The sequence below is a fragment of the Procambarus clarkii genome, chromosome 22 (genome assembly GCF_040958095.1).
Source record: "Procambarus clarkii isolate CNS0578487 chromosome 22, FALCON_Pclarkii_2.0, whole genome shotgun sequence".
Taxonomy (NCBI): domain Eukaryota; kingdom Metazoa; phylum Arthropoda; class Malacostraca; order Decapoda; family Cambaridae; genus Procambarus; species Procambarus clarkii.
The window spans coordinates 14,789,949-14,807,925 of record NC_091171.1 but is presented as its reverse complement, the minus strand read 5'-3'; the positions used below and the strand labels follow the sequence as shown (position 1 = coordinate 14,807,925).

Below are 17,977 nucleotides of genomic sequence, written 5' to 3'. Positions count from 1 at the left end.
CCCAAACCCTCCGAAGTGCAAACCAGACAGCCATGAACACCCGAACCGTGCTGTGAGCCCGATGGACAGAGACTCCATCAACCTCGGCCGACCTGGTAGGCACTGGCCACAAAGCCCCAGCCGAGAGACGACCCGTTCGTGAACACATTGAGCGAAGGCTCGGGGAGGTGCCAAGGCACGGAACCCCGAAAACCCCAAAGAGGAAGCTGGTGACGCAGCACCAACACAAGATCCCCGGAGGAACCCAAGGAATGCAAGAGGCGGAAGGGGAGTCTCCGCAGGAACCAACCGACGCCGTAGCCAAACCCGACTCCGCGGGCAGACAAGCACGCCGAAGTGCAGACTCCCGCCCAAGCAACCGCTGAGCAACCCGGGAACCCCCTCCTGAACAGCCAAAGGCGGGACCACAGCTGCAGTAACACTTCTGGAGGGAAGACAATGAGGGTCCCAAGAGCCTTGAACAAGGCCCAGGTCCGAACCCGGGACGGAAACAGATGGAAAAACCTCCAGATCACCAGGAAACCAAACCCGGCGATCTGGAAAGAACCAACCCCTGGCGAGCAGACAAGTGGACCGACTGGGAGCCCACACCAGCCAGTCGTCGAGGTAGGCCAGACACCGAATCTCAGACTCAGACAGGGCACTAAGATCCGGCAAAGATGCAAAGAGTATACGAAGTGCCCATTACAAAATAGGGAAGGCAAGAAAAACCTGAAGCCCCACCACCAACCGTGCTAGCCCCAGAAAAACTGGAGAGGAACGTGCTAAGAAGTGACCTGGAGGTCCAGGGCCACCATCCATGCACCCGGCCCTAACAGAATCCGAACAGGAGACAACAGTCCTCCGAGGAGGGCAGAGGATCCAGGGCGCAGACTGAAGAAGTCCAGAAGAACTGCAGACGGGAAAAGCTCATGACTGCAAAGAGCAGACGGGAAGCCCAGAAGGATGGGGCGGATCGACCACGCCCCACGCACCCACGAAGAGGAAATGACGAAGCGCAGGGGAAGAAGCCCACCCCGCCAGCTCTGAACCCCCCCCCCAAGGGGGAGAAGCCGTCCTCCGACGCCAGCAGAGGCCGGAAGACAACCCAAAGCGCCCACCAACAGCGGGACCAAGCGAGAGGCAACAGAGCAAGCTTGCCCCCCAGCGCCCAGTCAACAGAGAAGGGAACAGAACCCCTTCCGAAAGAAAAAGTACACTACCGAAGTCATGAGGAGAGACTACGGGAATGAAACCACACTTCGCTGGAAGATGAAGTGAGGGGAGACCTGATCACCACCTTCAAGATACCCAAGGGAATCGACAGGGTGGATAAGGACAGGCTATGTAACACAAGGGGCACACGCACTAGGGGACACAGGTGGAAACTGAGTACCCAAAAGAGCCACAGATAGAATTAATTTTTTTTTTTTTTTTAATTAGTGTCAGAATGGGAACGGGGAAAGCACTAGGAAGTAATGTGGTGACTCCACACACAAGTAACGAGGCTGACCCCCATACAATGTCACAGGAGCTCGGTAAGAACAAAGCAGCTGGCCCAGATGGCGTTTCACCATGGGTTCTGAGAGAATGTGCATCTGAGCTCAGCATTCCACTTCACCTGATCTTTCAGGCATCCCTGTGTACAGGAATCGTAGCAGACGGGTGGAAACAGGCTAACATAGTTCCAATCTACAAAAGTGGCAGCAGGGAAGACCCCCTCAATTATAGACCTGTATCATTGACAAGTGTAATAGTGAAAGTATTGGAAAAACTAATCAAAACTAAATGGGTAGAACACCTAGAGAGAAATGATATAATATCAGACAGACAGTATGGTTTTCGATCTGGAAGATCCTGTGTATCGAATTTACTCAGTTTCTATGATCGAGCCACAGAGATATTACAGGAAAGAGATGGTTGGGTTGACTGCATCTATCTGGACCTAAAAAAGGCTTTCGACAGAGTTCCACATAAGAGGTTGTTCTGGAAACTGGAAAATATTGGAGGGGTGACAGGTAAGCTTCTATCATGGATGAAAAATTTTCTGACTGATAGAAAAATGAGGGCAGTAATCAGAGGCAATGTATCAGAATGGAGAAATGTCACAAGTGGAGTACCACAGGGTTCAGTTCTTGCACCAGTGATGTTTATTGTGTACATAAATGATCTACCAGTTGGTATACAGAATTATATGAACATGTTTGCTGATGATGCTAAGATAATAGGAAGGATAAGAAATTTAGATGACTGTCATGCCCTTCAAAAAGACCTGGACAAAATAAGTATATGGAGCACCACTTGGCAAATGGAATTTAATGTTAATAAATGTCATGTTATGGAATGTGGAATAGGAGAACATAGACCCCACACAACCTATATATTATGTGAGAAATCTTTAAAGAATTCTGATAAAGAAAGAGATCTAGGAGTGGTTCTAGATAGAAAACTATCACCTGAGGACCACATAAAGAATATTGTGCAAGGAGCCTATGCTATGCTTTCTAACTTCAGAATTGCATTTAAATACATGGATGGCGATATACTAAAGAAATTGTTCATGACTTTTGTTAGGCCAAAGCTAGAATATGCAGCTGTTGTGTGGTGCCCATATCTTAAGAAGCACATCAACAAACTGGAAAAGGTGCAAAGACATGCTACTAAGTGGCTCCCAGAACTGAAGGGCAAGAGCTACGAGGAGAGGTTAGAAGCATTAAATATGCCAAAACTAGAAGACAGAAGAAAAAGAGGTGATATGATCACTACATACAAAATAGTAACAGGAATTGACAAAATCGACAGGGAAGACTTCCTGAGACCTGGAACTTCAAGAACAAGAGGTCATAGATTTAAACTAGCTAAACACAGATGCCGAAGAAATATAAGAAAATTCACCTTCGCAAATAGAGTGGTAGACGGTTGGAACAAGTTAAGTGAGAAGGTGGTGGAGGCCAAGACCGTCAGTAGTTTCAAAGCGTTATATGACAAAGAGTGCTGGGAAGACGGGACACCACGAGCGTAGCTCTCATCCTGTAACTACACTTAGGTAATTACACTTAGGTAATTACATGTAGACATGACAGAGCCCAAGAGGCACAGGAACCTATACACCTTTTTAGAGTGAGCTTTGCACTCTAAAAGGGAGTATGCTTCAACAAGGTAAGATTATTACTGCATTAACAGACAAGGTAACAAATCAGGAGGAGCAAATCAAGGAACTAGTGAAAGAAAATGAGGCATGGAAAGTGAAGTGTGGTGACTTTGAAGAAATAAACAAGAAAATAGACTCGTATGGTGAACAACTCCAAGCAAGCCTAAGGGCTAACATAGTTAAGTAAGGATCTCCAACGGGAAACTTCACTGACAACTCACATAGAGGAGGTGAATAAAGAACTAGAAAAGTATAAAGAAGAAATAAAAGCGACATATGCTCAAGTTGTAAAAGAGAGAGAGACTATCAAAGAAGTGTGTTCGGAAGTCAAAACCAGAAATGACCAACAAGAAGCAGAAATTAGGCAAGCAATTAGGAAAGAACTGGTTACCAACAGTAAACTGGTACAAAACACTGCAGATAGAACTAAGTCCATAATCATTTTTGGATGTTTAGAGAAGGAAATTTCATCTAGGGTGGACCGAGCGGCAGAAGAGATGAAAATCATAGAGAAAAGAGTAGGTTTATTAGAAGGCTCAAAGGAAAATGTCTGTGATTTTAGAAGAATAGGAAAATATGAGAAAGAAAAGAACCGCCCCTTAAGGGTGACGTTTAATGGAGTGAAAAACATGATGGAAGTGCTAAGAAATGCCAGGAAACTGCAGTGTGATGAGGTTGGCAAATCTTGGTCAATAAGACAAGACCTCTCCAAGGAAGACAGAGAAAAGCTGAAAATGAACCTAATTGAGGCAAAACGTCTAAATGGGGATAGAAATGAAGAAGACAGAAATTCTTTTTTTTACAAAGTGACAGGGACTGGAAAGCTTGTGAAATGGTACATAAAAACAAAGCAACAAGATCAGTAGTGGAAGGGGGAGTAAAGAGCAAAGGAAAAGGGAACATATTCCTGAAAATTGTATATACCAACATAGATGGAGTGAGGTCAAAAACTTTGGAGTTGCAAGATATAATCCAGCTTAGGGTCCCAGATATTGTTGCATTATCAGAAACGAAACTTGAAGGAAATATAATAAATGAAGTCATATTCCCAAGAGGCTACTCAGTTTGGAGACGTGACAGGAAAACTAGGAAGGGAGGAGTGGCTGTACTGGTGAAAAAAACACCTGAAGGTAAAAGAGTTAATATTTGAAAACCCTCGAGATATTGACATAATGGCATTGCAGGTCTGGAATCAGGATGATAAGCTGATAATTGTAAATACCTACAGCCCACCAGCAAGCAACACATGGACAAAGGAAGAACTGGATGACAAACGAGAGGGCCTCATAATGGTCATGAGAGATATTATTGTACAAGCAGATAAAAATAAATCACGACTGTTGATACTGGGGGACTTCAACTTTAGAGCAATAGACTGGGAGGCCTATGAAGCAAGAACGGAGGACTTTTGGACATGCAGATTTGTGAACCTCATTCTGGAGACATTCTTGTATCAACACATAAAGCAAGCCACAAGAATGAGGGAAGGAGATGTACCGTCAGTACTGGATCTAGTATTCACCAGGAAAGAAGAAGAGATTTTTGACATCCAGTACCTTCCTCCCTTGGGAAAGAGTGATCACGTCCTGTTAGACATTAAATATGCTTTAAGATATCATCTAGAAGAAAATGGGGACATTGAAACAGTTGATAAACTCGATTTAAGGAGAGGCAACTATGGGGAACTTCGAACTTTTTTTAATGAGTGTAATTGGACAGAATTGTTGCTAGGCAGGGAAGTAAATGAAATGTATGCCAAATTTTTAAAACTATACGAGGAAGGCACACAAACATTCATACCAAAACAGAGATGCAGGGCCAGAAAACAGGATTGGTTCGACAGAAATTGTGAGAGGGCAAGAGACCAAAAGACTCAAAAATGGAATCAGTATAAGAAGAGGCCAAACCCCCAAACATACCAGCGATACAAAGATGCGAGAAACAACTATACAGCAGTAAGGAGAGAGGCAGAAAGAAATTTTGAAAAAGGGATAGCAGATAAATGTAAAACAGAACCGGGCCTATTCTACAAATTCATAAACAACAAATTGCAGGTAAAGGATAATATCCAGAGGTTGAAAATGGGAAACAGATTCACGGAAAATGAAAAGGAAATGTGCGAAACATTAAATGAAAAGTTCCAAAGTGTGTTTGTACAAAATGAAATCTTCAGAGAACCAGACACAATAAGAATTCCAGAGAACAACATAGAGCGGATAGAGGTGTCAATAGAGATGAAGTGGAAAATATGCTAAAGGAGCTCGGGAAGAACAAAGCAGCTGGCCCAGATGGCGTTTCACCATGGGTTCTGAGAGAATGTGCATCTGAGCTCAGCATTCCACTTCACCTGATCTTTCAGGCATCCCTGTGTACAGGAATCGTAGCAGACGTGTGGAAACAGGCTAACATAGTTCCAATCTACAAAAGTGGCAGCAGGGAAGACCCCCTCAATTATAGACCTGTATCATTGACAAGTGTAATAGTGAAAGTATTGGAAAAGCTAATCAAAACTAAATGGGTAGAACACCTGGAGAGAAATGATATAATATCAGACAGATAGTATGGTTTTCGATCTGGAAGATCCTGTGTATCGAATTTACTCAGTTTCTATGATCGAGCCACAGAGATATTACAGGAAAGAGATGGTTGGGTTGACTGCATCTATCTGGACCTAAAAAAGGCTTTCGACAGAGTTCCACATAAGAGGTTGTTCTGGAAACTGGAAAATATTGGAGGGGTGACAGGTAAGCTTCTATCATGGATGAAAAATTTTCTGACTGATAGAAAAATGAGGGCAGTAATCAGAGGCAATGTATCGGAATGGAGAAATGTCACAAGTGGAGTACCACAGGGTTCAGTTCTTGCACCAGTGATGTTTATTGTGTACATAAATAATCTACCAGTTGGTATACAGAATTATATGAACATGTTTGCTGATGATGCTAAGATAATAGGAAGGATAAGAAATTTAGATGATTGTCATGCCCTTCAAGAAGACCTGGACAAAATAAGTATATGGAGCACCACCTGGCAAATGGAATTTAATGTTAATAAATGTCATGTTATGGAATGTGGAATAGGAGAACATAGACCCCATACAACCTATATATTATGTGAGAAATCTTTAAAGAATTCTGATAAAGAAAGAGATCTAGGGGTGGTTCTAGATAGAAAACTATCACCTGAGGACCACATAAAGAATACTGTGCAAGGAGCCTATGCGATGCTTTCTAACTTCAGAATTGCATGTAAATACATGGATGGCGATATACTAAAGAAATTGTTCATGACTTTTGTTAGGCCAAAGCTAGAATATGCAGTTGTTGTGTGGTGCCCATATCTTAAGAAGCACATCAACAAACTGGAAAAGGTGCAAAGACATGCTACGAAGTGGCTCCCAGAACTGAAGGGCAAGAGCTACGAGGAGAGGTTGGAAGCATTGAACATGCCAAAACTAGAAGACAGAAGAAAAAGAGGTGATATGATCACTACATACAAAATAGTAACAGGGATTGATAAAATCGACAGGGAGGATTTCCTGAGACCTGACACTTCAAGAACAAGAGGTCATAGATTTAAACTAGCTAAACACAGATGCCAAAGAAATATAAGAAAATTCACCTTCGCAAATAGAGTGGTAGACGGTTGGAACAAGTTAAGTGAGAAGGTGGTGGAGGCCAAGACCGTCAGTAGTTTCAAAGCGTTATATGACAGAGAGTGCTGGAAAGACGGGACACCACGAGCGTAGCTCTCATCCTGTAACTACACTTAGGTAATTACACTTAGGTAATTACATGTTGATAGACGGTTGAGAGGCAGGACTAAGGAGCCAGAGCTCAACCCCCACAAGCACAACTAGGTGAGGACATATATTGTAAAAGCACAAGTTGCCGACTAGTGGCAGAGAGCACTACGCCGGCCAGGCAAAGAAGGCACAAAACTGCATCAAAAGGCCCACCTCGACAGCAAAACCACAAAGTCCCAGCACAACCACAACATGTGCCAAGACCCAAAAGGATCAGTCTGCAAGCCAGGAAGACCCCGGAACCCCAAAAGGCAGAACCGGGTCACACGAGGAAACAAAGTCCCATGAACCCACAAAAGGGGGCCCAAGAGGAAGAAACCTCCAGAACGAAACCAAGGAACCCAAAGGAACCCAGAATCGAACCAGGGGGAGCCCAAACCACCACATTTGCCGGCGGAGAACACCACTGAAAGGCAAAGCACAGCCCCCAGCAGAACGTCCTGGGAAAACGGTCCCAACAGACCGAAAACCGAGGGGGCAAGGTGTGGGAGCAAGCATACCAGCCAGGGGCACTGAGCCTAAACCCATAGGCTCAGACCCAAAATCAACATCCAAACGTTCCCAGAGGAACAGGCAACGGCAAGAAAACACCAGAAAAACAAAGAAACGACAACAGGAGAACAAAAACCCTGAAAATTTTTAAAAACTCACCAGAGATGCTCGCTCGCACACCCAGACGCATGTAAACAAACCGCAACACCGCCCTGGTGGCCACGCCGTGAAACCGGCAGACGAAAATGGCCGCCAGCAGGGGCTGTGACTGACGCTAAATAAACAAAAACACGCCAGCAAATGTGGGAAGCTAGCAGACTGGATGGGCAAAAAACGTCGCCCAACAGCAGAAAAACCCCGGAAGGGGCTAAACCGCCCCAGAACTGCTAGCAGGCAACCCCCACAGCCCCGGGAACCAACAACAGAGGCCCCGGGGCAGAGCCATCCTCCAAGCCCTCCGCCCTTAAAGAAAAGCAAGAGTCCATGGGAAAGGCAACAAGAAAGGGCCGCTGGTAAGACCCAGAAGCCTTGGCAGGAGGCACAGGCTCAAACCTCCGTCCCCAACCCGAACGGGGCAGCCCCCGAAAACCGCCCGAGTCTCTGCCGCAACTAAACCCCGCCCCGACCCCGAAACCCGCAGACGGTCCGGAGCCGGGAACATGGAGAGAAAGGGGCGAGCAGCACCTAACCAAACGGGGCGGCCACGGGGCATTCGAGTGGGAAACCAACCTAGCATGTTGCAGCAACCTAACCTAGCTTGCAACATGGATGCCGCCTGTACTCTGAACAGTAATAACATCAGGAGAGTACTGGAGAACAAGCAGAGAATCACTCGCAAGACTCCGGGTCAAGGTGTCAAGGACCCAACAGGCAGCACGACGGAGGTAAAAATGGCGACTGTCACCCGGAGACAAGGGAACAGCAACCAACGATCCCGTACAAGACGGGTTGGAACCCGGAAGACACATTCAATGGTCCCCTGAGCCCAGACAGGAGTTTCCAGGGCCCGTAGGGTAACAACTACCGGAAGCCCGGGCAAGGTGTTGGTAACCGGTTAAGAAACCCAAACATAACAAGAGGGTAGATTATAGCACTGAAAACCCCTGAGACATGTACAAGCACGGGGGCCTAGCAGAGGGCCGCCAAACACTACCAGTGGAACTATAACCACCTTAGGCAGACCCCCACCAGGCAAGAAAAATGAAAAACAAAAGAAAAACCCAGCAAAAGTACACCGTCTCCAGAGGCAACAGAAACCGGCCGCCGCTTAGGTGGCAGGCTGCGCAACACCTTGACGCCCTAACCAGCACAATACCAATCCCTACCCAGGGCCAAACAAGGGCCCCAAGCCCCAGCTGGCCCTAGGGCGAGGCAAATGCCGAGCAGCAAGAACCTCTACGGGAATGGTTCCCGAACGCCCCAGGGAAGATAACCCTGTGACGCAAGGGCAGTACCCACAGGGCGCTTAGGGAAGTCAGCCACTAAGCACATGCAGCCCCGGCACTGATGAAGTACTCCTGGCCACCGCACAACACAACACACGGCAGTGAACGCCACACAAGGCAAACACCGCCTAGGAAACTGAGGCCAGAGAAGCATCAATCCCGGTTGACATTAGCGAACGAACTGGAGCTTGGCAGCCGGCGCGGTAGGTCCGGGGCTCCCCCCTCCCCCTCCCGGGGTGGGGAGGGCTGCGCAGACGATTGGCGCGGCAGTAAAGTGTGGTGATTGCTTGTTTGCTAGTTTCCTTGGGATTGTAGGGAGTTTTCTACCTCTCTGTTCGGTTTTTGTTGTAGTTTCTTACCATGTGTGGTTTGTTTTGTTACGCCTACCTTTCTGGGTGCCTTACCCCGGTCAATGGCAGATAAGGAAAACCCCCAACCATATGGGGTTTTCCAGGGCCATTGCTCCCTGAAACCTCTCTGAAGGGGCCAGGTTCTGGCACTGGTCCCTGGTAGGTCTGAACTCCTTAGCTAATGTCCCGGTCTAACATAACATACATTAGCCCGATAAGCTCCAGGGAGCCGTAGGGGCTCCCCACAGAAAAGAGGTGTTGACAGCAGACGCCAGAGGAGGTCTGCTCCGCCCCAACTGTCAGGCGGGAGTTGCCACAAAGATATAATTACCTAATCATTTCAATGTCTCTGATTGATTTGTTCTAAGTTTTTTGCAGTACAGTACAACCTCGAGTCAACGTACTATATGGGACCAACCCCAGTGGAGCTTATCGGGCTAATGTATGTTACAGTATATTAGACCGGGACATTAGCTAAGGAGTTCAGACCTACCAGGGACAAGTGCCAGAACCTGGCCCCTTCAGAGAGGTTTCAGGGTGCAATGGCCCTGGGAAAACCCCCTTGTGGTTGGGGTTTTCCTTATCTGCCATCGACCGGGGTTAGGCACCCAGAAAAGTAGGCATAACAAAACAAACCCCACATGGTAAAAAACTGAAACAGAAAACCAAACAGAGAGGTAGAAACTCCCTACAATCCCAAGGAAACAAGCAAACAAGCATACATTACAAACTGGTTCGGCCTTCGCCTCGGCTCTTCGCGTCTGGTATTTTGACGCGGGTATATCACCATCTCTATGGTGATCAGGTGGCTTCATTGATGGTGTCCCACCTGCGAGCTACGTCTCGGCGACAGTGTGACATTCCTGGTGTTTCTATTCACCTTTTTCTTGCTCCTCGTAGGTTGTCTTTTCTTTCGCATAGGTTTGTCTTGTCCTTTCTTGGATTTTCAGGACTACAGTTAACTGATGTTTCTTACTGTCGCCTCGTTTCGTGAGGCGCTGGTGGAGTCGCTCCGGCTTGCGTTTGGGGTGGACATCACAACCACCCCGTTCCGTATGCTTTCTCGTGTTTTGTTTCACCTTCTTGCCTGCTTATGCGTCGCCTGAGCCGTCCTGGTCCTTGATCAGGGTGCCCTCTTATCTTCTTCTCCTCAGTTTGTGGTAGCCCCTTCGGTTCAAGTTTGGTTTTCATAGGCCATATTTTGTTGGCATGGGCCTCTGCGGGTCGGGTCGGGGAGCTTCCGGCTCTCTTCCCTTACAGGGGTTTCTGCTCTTTTGGTACTGGTGGTAGGTTTGTATGCCTGCAACCTTTCTGCGTCTTTCTGGCGACGGTCGAGACGGCTGCTTTCCAGAGAGGTCCTTGGGTTATTGATGCTTGATTGGTTCGGCCAGGGGTGCGTCCTGTGTTGTCCGGTTGCGCCTCTTTGCTGTTACCTGCGTACCATGTCTCGGGATGCGCTTTGGGTTGATCCGGTTCCCCTCATTCCCTATTTCAGGGCTCGGGTCTCCCAGGTCGTCCGCAGAATTTTTAAGTTTACCAGCCTGCGGTCTTATCCTTGCATCCGTGCCGTTCAGATGTTTGCAGCTTTCGCTGCCGTGTTGGTGACGTCTAGGGTTCATTTCAGGCACGAGGATTTGAGGGTCACACAGGTTCCTGGTCGCTCGTTCTTTGTGTGCGCATCTGCTCCTGTGCATTCTTGTTGCCTTGGGTCGCAGGTTGCAGCCTGTTGTCTCAGCTTCGCGTTGCGGAGTTTGTGGCGGCTGCCTCCTGGGTCAGCCCTTTCTTTTCCTTCTCTTTGGGTATGAAGCTCCAGGGAGCCGTAGGGGCTCCTCACAGTAAACCACTGTTGAATGTAATGAAATGCCATTTTCTGGGTGAGCCCTGGAGGCTCCCTGGCAACCCTCCCTCCCACCTCTCGGCGTTTTTTTCACGTTGGTTGAAGCTTAGCTTCCGAGCTGATGCTAGGCAGCCAGTGTGGTGAGGTCCGGGGCTCCCCCCTTCCCCTCTAGGGGCGGGGAGGGCTGCGTGGACGATCGGCGCGGCAGTAAAGTGTGATGTTTGATTGTTTGCTTGTTTCCTTGGGATTGTAGGGAGTTTCTACCTCTCTGTTCAGTTTTCTGTTTTATTTTTTTACCATGTGGGGTTTGTTTTGTTATGCCTACCTTTCTGGGTGCCTAACCTCGGTCGATGGCAGATAAGGAAAACCCCCAACCACAAGGGGGGTTTTCCAGGGCCATTGCTCCCTGAAATCTCTCTGAAGGGGCCAGGTTCTAGCACTGGTCCCTGGTAGGTCTGAACTCCTTAGCTAAGGTCCCGGTCTAATATAAGGGGCTTATCATTAGCCCGATAAGCCCCTCTGGGCCTCACCCAGAATATGGCGTTTCAATACATTCAACGATTTTTCTGGGATGAGCCCCTACAGCTCCCCGGAGCTATCCATGGCTGATATGGATACCCTAACTATTTTGCATCAGTCGATGTGGGTGGAGTTCTAGGCCTACCGGGGACCACGAGCCAGAACCTGGCCCCCTCAGAGAGACACGGGAAGCAATGGCCCATAGAAATGCACATGTGATTTGGAGCATTCTATATCTGCCATCGACCAGGACAGGCACCCAGAAAGGTAAGCGCCACAAAACAAACCCCTATTCTGGTTAACAACAAAAATCGACAAACGAGTGGACAGAACTCCTCCAGGAAAACGAACTAACAAGCATGACGTCACACGACACATCCTATCCCAAGTTCTTTCCATAGAGGCAGACAAGAGGAGCTCCAGCATATTTCAATAATCCTAAGTATTGTAGTACAGGATGATGATAGTGAGTGGTGTCCCAGAGAACATAAAGGTACAGTATAGTGCTTTTGAAAAATAGGTGAGATAACAGGAATGTGCCAAGGGAAGTGAAATAGTGGATGAAAAAAAGTTACTAGTTACCCCTAGTGTTTCCAGTGCAGAGAAGAACATTCAAGATGGCCGCCTGCAAGAGGAAATACAAAACAGAGCTTGATTTTGCTGGATTCAGTGAAGAAAGCATTGAGATAACCAGTCTATACAACAAGGTGGTAAAATTAGATACTATTGTGATCTCTCATGTAGAAATAATTAGTAAATTGAAAGAAAGTAATGACCATTTAAATAGCAAAGTTGTTTGTCTTGAGGGTGTAGTGAAAGACTTGCGCAAGGATAAGATTCAATTGGAAACTAATTGCAAAGCCATGGAAGAAGAAAATAGACTCTTAAAAATAGCTTTGGAAGAAGTTAAAGTAAATTTAAACATAAATAACTACAATAGGTTAGGTAAGGAATTTCAACAGGAGAAACAGCTTTTGTCAGCACAGATGGAGGAAGTTACACAGGGAATAGAACAGTGCAAGAAAGATATGCAACTCATGCACAAGTGGCCAAGGAGAAGGAAAAAATAGAAGCAGTAGTAAAGGAAGTCAAACACTGCAGCAACCAAGATAAAACAAACATTAGGCTGGAAGTGAGGAAAGAATTGGCATCTAACTCGAAGTTGGTGCAAAACACAGTTGATCGGAGTAAGTCCCTGATCATTTTTGGCTGCAAAGAAAAGGTGATAACATCTAGGTCAGAAAGAGCTGTAGAAGAAGCTAAAGTAGTAGATAAAATTGTTGGCCTCGTGGAAGGTCTTACAACCATAGAGAATGTGTGCGACTACAGGAGAATAGGCAGATATGTAAAAGGGAAAGATCGACCTTTGAGGATCACCCTAAATGGTACCAAACAAATGGAAGAAGTATTAAGGAATGCTAGAAAATTACAAAGTGATGAGGATGGGAAAGTGTGGTCGTTAAGACGAGATCTTTCAAAAGAAGACAGACAGAAGCTGAAACTGAACCTCGCCGAGGCAAAACGTTTAAATGAGAGCAGGAATAAAGAAGAAATCAATTCTTTTTCTACAAAGTGATAGGGTAGGCAGACCAGTAAAGTGGTACATAAAGGCAAACCAACAAAATCATTAGAGAAAGGGGGAGTGAAAAATAAGAAGAGGAGGAACAAGTTCCTCAAGATTGCATACACCAACATAGATGGAGTAAGATCAAAGATACTGGAGTTAAGTGATATAATACAGCTGCAGACACCAGACATTGTTGCACTCACAAAGACAAAACTTGAAGATGCTATTTTAAATGAGGTCATATTCCCAAGGGGCTACTCAATTTGGAGACGGGACAGAAAAATCAGGAAAGGCGGTGGCGTTGCTGTGCTGGTGAAAGAACACCTAAAGGTGAACGAAATAGTGACTGCCAATCCACAAGAAGTTGACATAATAGCACTAGAGATCTGCCATGAGGATGATAAACTAATGATCATAAATGCATATAGTCCACCGTTAAGCAGCACATGGTCAAAGGAGGAGCTAGATAGTAAACGAGAAGGTCTTATAACAATAATGAGAGAGATCATAGCGAGAGCGGATAACGATAGTTCACGACTGTTGATAGTCGGCGACTTCAACTTGAAATCCATAGACTGGGAAGCATGTGAAGCTAAAACAGAAGATTTCTGGACCTGTAAATTTGTAGACCTCATCCTGGACACATTCTTGTATCAACATGTTAAACAAGCTACGAGGATGAGGGAAGGGGACGTCCCCTCCATGCTAGATTTGATATTTACCAGGAAAGAGGAAGAAATATTTGACATTCAGTACCTTCATTGCATTATAATCTGGAAGAAAATATGACGGTCGATGCAAATGAAAAACCTGACTTATGGAGAGGACATTATGGCAACCTTAGAAAATTTTTTAGTGAGTATAATTGGACAGACTTGTTGCTAGGGAAGGAAGTATATGAGATGTATGTCAGGTTTTGTGAAATATATGATAAAGGCACAAAAAAATTTATACCAAAACAGAGAAGCAGAACTAGGAAACAGGATTGGTTCAACAGAAAGTGCGAGAGGGCCAGAGACCAAAAGACACAAAAATGGAATCAATACAGGAAGAGGCCGAACCCCCAAACATACCAGCGATACAAAGATGCGAGAAACAACTACACGGCAGTGAGGAAAGAGGCAGAAAGAAATTTTGAAAAAGGGATTGCAGACAAATGCAAAACAGAACCAGGTCTGTTCTATAAATTCATAAACAACAAATTGCAGGTAAAGGATAATATTCAGACGTTGAAAATGGGAAATAGATTCACGGAAAATGAAAAGGAAATGTGTGAAACATTAAACGAAAAGTTCCAAAGTGTGTTTGTACAAAATGAAATCTTCAGGGAACCAGATACAATAAGAATTCCAGAGAACAACATCCAGTTCCAGAACATCCCCCTCCAGTTTTGGAGGGGTCGTGCCAGGGTTCCGGGTTCCACTGGTCGAGGTGGGCCATTGGTGCTAGTTTCTGAGCCGTTGTTCCCTTCGGGGCCAGTGTTGTCTGGTAGGCGCAGTGATTGCCCTGTTCGACGTTTGGGTTCGCGTAAGGGGCGTCGGCCCCCGTCGGCGTTCGCGTAAGAAGCCGCCGGGAGGGAGCCGGTCGGCAGAGCGGACAGCACGCTGGACTGTGATCCTGTGGGTTCGATCCCGGGCGCCGGCGAGAAACAATGGGCAGAGTTTCTTTCACCCTATGCCCCTGTTACCTAGAAGTAAATAGGTACCTGGGTGTTGGTCAGCTGTCACGGGCTGCTTCCTGGGGGTGGAGGCCTGGTCGAGGACCGGGCCGCGGGACACTAAAGCCCCGAAATCATCTCAAGAAGATAACCTCAAGACAAACTGACCGACTGGGAGCACACACCAGCCAGTCATCAAGGAAGGTCAAAGCTGTTTTGCGGTGGAAGTCCAGCTGTTGCTTCGGGTTCTGGCTCTCTGTTGGAGACCTTCCCAGGGAGAGTAGTCCTTGTGGCCACTTGGTGGCCGGCCCAGCCTTAGTTTCCGGCGCTATTGGCTCGGTGTCCGAATCCTGGGCATTTCCCGCTGCTCCGCCTTTTTCAGCAGGTCGGCCCGGTATGGTACGGGGCTGATTCGACCTTCTCTGTTCTTCGCGTCTGGTCTTTTTCACGCGGGTGTATCACCATTTCTATGGTGATCAGGCGGCTTCGTTGATGGTGTCCCACCTGAGAGCTTCATCTCAGCGACAGTATGAAGTTTCCTGCTTTCCGGAGGGGTCCATGGGTCATTGATGCTTGGTTGGTTCAGCTGGGGGTGCATCATATGTTGTGTCTGATTGTGGCTCTTTGCCGTTACCTGTGCGCCTCAGCTGGGGTGGCTGGGGATACGCTTTAGGTTGATCCAGTTTCCCTCGTTCCCTGTTCCAGGGCTCGGGTCTCCCAGGTTGTCCGCAGGGTTATTAATTCTAGCCAGCCTGCGGTCTATCCTCGCGCCCATGACGTTCGGAAGTTTGCAGCTTTAGCTGCCGTGTTTGGTAACATGTCCTGGGCTCATATTCAGGTGCGTGGATTTTGGAAGTTGAACAGGGTCCTGGCCGCCCGTTATTGGGTGAACATGCCTGCTCCTCGGCGTTCTTGTGTTGCTTTGGGTCGCAGGTTGCAGCGAGTTGTCTCGACTTCGCGTTGAGGAGTTTGTGGCCGCCGCCTCCTGGGTAAGTCCCTATTTTCTTTCTCTTTGGGTATGTAGCACCAGGGAGCCATAGGGGCTCCCCACAGAAAACCAGTGTTGAATGAAATGAAGCCTCATTTTCTGGATGAGCCCTGGAGGCTTTCTGGCTACCCTCCCTCCCATCCAGTCGGCGTTTTTTTTTTTCCGCGTTGGTTGAAGCCTAGTTTCCAAACTGACGGCAGCTGGTGCGGTGAGGTCCGGCCCCCCCCCCCCTCTCTCTCTCTCGGGAAGGGGTGGGGATGGGAGGGCTGCACGGACGACTGGCGCAGCAGTAAATTGTGATAATTGCTTGTTTCCTTGGGATTGTAGGGAGTTTCTACCTCTCTGTTCATTTTTTTTATTTAGTTTCTTACCATGTGGGGTTTGTTTTGTTATGCCTACCTTTCTGGGTGCCTAACCCCTGTCGATGGCATATATGGAAAACTCCCAACCACAATGGGGTTTTCCAGGGCCATTGCTTCCTGAAACTTCTCTGAAGGGGCCTGGTTCTGGCGCTGGTCCCTGGTAGGTCTGTACTCCATAGCTAATGTCCCGGTCTAATATAACATACATTAGCCCTATAAGCTCTATAAGTAGTGGAAACCGGGCCAGAAGCCGACTATTTTCATTTTTTCATAAGCCAGCTTCTGGCCCCTGGGTTTTACAAACTATTTTTCCCTTGCCGGCTTCTGGCCCCTGGGTCTTACAAACTTTTTCTGGGGGGAGCCCCTACAGCTCCCCGGAGCTATCCATGGCTGATATGGATACCCTAACTATTTTGCATCAGTCGATGTGGGTGGAGTTCTAGGCCTACCGGAGACCACGAGCCAGAACCTGGCCCCCTCAGAGAGGCACGGGGAGCAATGGCCCATAGAAATGCACATGTGATTTGCAGCATTCTATATCTGCCATCGACCGGGACAGGCACCCAGAAAGGTAAGCGCCACAAAACAAACCCCTATTCTGGTTAAACAACAAAAATCGACAAACGAGTGAACAGAACTCCCCCAGGAAAACGAACTAACAAGCATGACGTCACGCGAGCCGCGCCGCATGTCTGCGCAGCTCCCCCCTCCCTGGGAGGGAGAAGGGGGAGCCCCAGACCCCCGCGCCGGCGATCCTCGCCCCAGTTCCTCGGCTGATGGGATCATGCACGGTCGTGTGGCTCCAGCTCCAGTCTTGTCTCAGTGCTGTGACTTGTTTGCAGTGCTGCTCTTACAGTGGTCGTGTGAGCTGGGAGTAGTATTCTCAGGTACTCGGGTACTGCATGTGCTTAGGGTCACCTTCCCTGAGTGCCCTGTAAGTACCGCCCTTGGGGCTTGGGGTTGCCTTCCACAAGTCACCTTGGGTCTACCTCTGTTGGCTTTTCGCTGCTTGGCGTTTGGCCACCCCGAGGGTTTGGGGGTTTTACTCCCTTGTTTACCTTGGGGTAAGTGGTAGTTATCGCACTGGTGGGGCGCAGGGTACTGCGTAGCTAGTTTTCACCTATGACAGCGGCCGACTCTGTTCCCTCTGGGTACGTTGTCCACTTGTGTTTTTTTTTTTTTTTTTTTTTTGCCTGGTAAGGGGTCTTCCTTGTTTCCCCCCCCCCCTTATATTAGGTTCGTTTGTGTGGTGGCACCCCCTGCTTTGCCCTCGCGAGTGGACACGTCCCGTGGGTTCAGCTTTAGCAGTTTGCTTGGTAGTTTGGGGCGCGGTTAGGAGTACCCTGCCTGTGATAACCCTTAGCAGACCCAGTCTAGGGGCCCTGGGAAACCCCCCGGGGGCTCTCGGGTCCGATAGTGGAGACCCTTGCGTCCCCTCTCGCTTTGTGCGAGTTGAGGGTTGCTCTGTCCCTTTGTCTCAGGGTGACTCTCCTTATTTTTGCCTCCGTCATGCTGCCTGTTGGGTCGGTGACACATTCGATCCTTGAATCCTGCGAGCTTTGTTGCTTGTTCGTGACTCCATTCACCCAGTGTGCTGATGAATTCCCGTGGGTGCAGGCAGCTCGCGCGTTGCAGGGTAGGATGTTGCAATGCGCTCTGGTTTGTCGCTTCCCCGGACGCCCCGGTGCTGCCCCGCTTGTGTAGAGACCCAGACTTGCGTGGTTTAGGTCGCTTCGGCCTTGGTTCCTTCCACGCCCCCTTTGTTTTTCCCCCTCCTGCTTCCGGCCCCTACGCATCTGCAGGCTTCGGGGTCGGGGCGGGGTTA

The 17,977-nt window shown here is 47.9% G+C and overlaps 1 protein-coding gene across 1 annotated transcript in view; it reads left to right on the top strand.

The window, feature by feature from the left end:
* Window positions 1-17,977, top strand: part of Klp98A (kinesin-like protein 98A) — a 404,256-nt gene that overhangs the window by 352,144 nt on the left and 34,135 nt on the right. The window lies entirely within an intron of this gene.